Genomic DNA, 3108 nt, shown 5'->3' on the forward strand with positions numbered 1-3108 from the left:
AATCAATGATGCCATAAATATTTCTTTCCTTCTCCTCACACGCTTTTCTATTCTTAGAAAATTATCAACCTTGGTTATACTTAAGTTTAACCTCCGATAAAATATGGGTATGATCTGGGAAAGTTTAGGACTTTGTTTATAAAATGGTAAAATTTAAAAAAATCGATCAACTGACATAGACATTATTAGACTGATAAAATTTTGTTCACAATGACTGATAAACAAAATATGAAATATTGAAGAGACGTCATCTATAAAAAAACAGTCAAAAGTGTGATATCTTACTATAAGGATGAGTGATAGTATTTTATATTTTTTAAATTGTACTTTAAAATTGTTATTACCCACCGTATTTTAGATATTTTTGTTAAATATAATAATATATTTATTAATTCATAATTGGAGATATAACCTTTTGATTTCATAAAAGCTTGCGTAGTAATATAGTTAGTAAAATAAACGTAAACAGATGAGGAATTAAATAATAATGACAACTTTTACAGAAGTAAAAAAATCATTCTTCAGATTACAAATTCCAAGAAAACGGGTCAAGTAAAAATTATCGGATTTACTACACTTTGTATAATTAATATCCCAGTACTGATATAATAAAGAAGGATGAAGCACGGAGATTGAAATCTTTGGTATTTGGCTGGAATTGGAGATTATCCAAGGAGCAAAGTGAATTAATTTGATATACATGGAGATTATGTCCTTAGAAAAAGTATAACACTTCAACAAAACAATCCTACAATGTATGAAATAAATTATTAACATTATATGAACCAATAATAATACATTCAAGACTACAGTTTTAAAAAAATATATGATTTTTTAAATGCCATAACAAAAAAATAGAAAAATAGTGCAATAAAAATAATACTTCCACCTTCAGTAATCATCTCCTTTGGTTCCACATTATAGTCTTCCTATTAGGTATGTTACAATAAATTAAAAATAACTGAATGAAGGACTTTAAATAGGTTCATGCGATGCATATTGAGTGTAGAATTTCGTTGACATCAAAATTATTTCTGCTTGTTGGATTAACAATGAGCTAATGGACTTTTTCTAAGCCGAAAATTGAATTTTCTTCTCATATCTCCTCAAAAAAAATACAAAACTAGTTCTTTTGAATTTTATGTTTATATAACTAGATGCCACATCCTATAGCCAACCACATTAATTTATGTTTCTTTTACTTATTACACTGCCCAACAGCAAAAATGGAACAAAAACAGTATATGCTCAATTTAATAGAATTTGATACTCTGATTCCAAATATGGCCTTATTTTTTCTCTCAGTTTTCAGAAAAAACTCATATATTTTTAACTATTTTGGCTATTTTTAAGGTTCAAAGCTGTTTTAAGCCCTCGGAATTGAAGCTAATGATAAATTATGTTAATATATTTTTAATCCGAACGTTAAAAAATTATATAAACATTTTTATAATGTATGCATCATATTTAAAAATCAAGTAGACTTTTTTTTAAAGTAGAAAATAGGTGCTTTTTATTCAGAGACTCATAGCTTCAAGATAAGATAAATAGATTAAAAATTTTGACAAGTATCTCATTGGATAGCTGAAAGTATGAATGAACTTTAATTTTTTTTTAAAAAGGGCTTTATATAGTTGTTAATTTGAAATAAGACCACAACAATATTTCAAGGGTAAAACTCATTTTTGAATTGATTTCATAATGAAAATCTAAAAATATTCGTATGCCCCAGCTAGAAGGGATAGAAGCAAAGAGAGAGGCAAAGAAAAGGAAAAGATTTATTACAAGGAAGGCTTCCTTGATACATTATACAATTTGTTTTAACATTAAAGACAGGTTCACTGAAGTGCTTACGCCCTATTTTGGAAAGTATAATTTCTTTCTTTTCTTTATTATTATCCTGGAGTCCATCTTTGCTGCAATAGCTTCTTCTATATTTTGAAAACATTTTGACAAAACTTCTCCTTTTTTAAATAATGCAAAGTACTTTCTTCTTCTTCAAGAAAAAGAAAAACGTAAGGAAATTAGATAAAAGAGAAGATACGGAAGAAGTTAGGACGGTTTTATCGGTTTAATGTTCGAATCAGTGCGATTTATTCACAACTTCCCACCAAATCGTTATAAGGCTATTACCATCGTTACGTCATAGAAAAACAAATACATTACTGATTACTCCAATCGATGAAAATTTAATTATGATTCTTCGCCTAGACATAAAGGAAGCATTTCGTTGCTCTTCGTTACATCCATCCAGCGAACACTATATATATGGAGAGTTCACGCATTTCTGGAAACAGGTAGGTTGACGTAAACAATCCTCTTTTATTTTTCTATCTCGTTAAAAAAAACTTTGATTTTATCAGATTATGGCGATGGGTAATGATTTGATTAATAATTCGACCAAACGACGTCATATCTAGGAATCTATCTCATTTATTCATGAGAAACGTTGGTTTGCCAAGAAGAACCCCTCTATTCATCTCCTAGTCTCAGTTTTCCTATTTCTTCGGAAAGAATTCCAAGATGGGTTTCGAGTGACTCTCATCATCTTCACTTTGATGCTAATGTAAAGGAAGTACAACCCTTGGAATAGGTTTCCTTAGTGATTAAAGAACAATTAATGAAGAAAGTGAATAGATTTCGTCGTTTTGATTATTTTTCAAGTGAATGAGTATAAATTTCTTTCATGAATTACTCCTTGACACGTAGTGACGAATGATTAACATAAGGAAAGTTCATAAGAATTTTTTATGGGAATGATACATTTTATACTTTTTGGGATTTTGTGTTAATTATTACTAAATGAAGCATTACAATATTACTTACGAAAAATTGAATTATGACGTGTATGCCTGAATAATGGGCAATTTTAAAACATACTTAAATAATTTTCAATTATTTAATACTTTACAAGACTATTGTTATATTCTCACTTATAATGAGCTCAATAAATATTCAATACTTTTCTATTTGGTTTAGCATATTAAGTTCTTTACTTACAATTATGTAGTCAAAATCATCAGCATTATTCGGGAAAAGTATCATAAGGAAGAATACGCAGTTATAAAAAATTTTATTCGCATTCGTACATTCATTAGACTCAAGTAT

At 28.2% G+C, this 3108-nt stretch overlaps 1 long non-coding RNA gene across 1 annotated transcript; it reads left to right on the forward strand.

Moving 5' to 3' along the window:
- Positions 1 to 1808: 1808 nt before the first annotated feature.
- LOC121131144 (uncharacterized) lies at positions 1809 to 2969 on the forward strand. Its single transcript, XR_005868961.2, has 2 exons — positions 1809 to 2297; positions 2364 to 2969. It is a non-coding gene; the product is annotated as an uncharacterized lncRNA (long non-coding RNA).
- The last annotated feature ends 139 nt before the right edge of the window (positions 2970 to 3108 follow it).

Source organism: Lepeophtheirus salmonis, unplaced genomic scaffold (assembly GCF_016086655.4).
Source record: "Lepeophtheirus salmonis unplaced genomic scaffold, UVic_Lsal_1.4 unplaced_contig_18735_pilon, whole genome shotgun sequence".
NCBI classification, from domain to species: domain Eukaryota; kingdom Metazoa; phylum Arthropoda; class Copepoda; order Siphonostomatoida; family Caligidae; genus Lepeophtheirus; species Lepeophtheirus salmonis.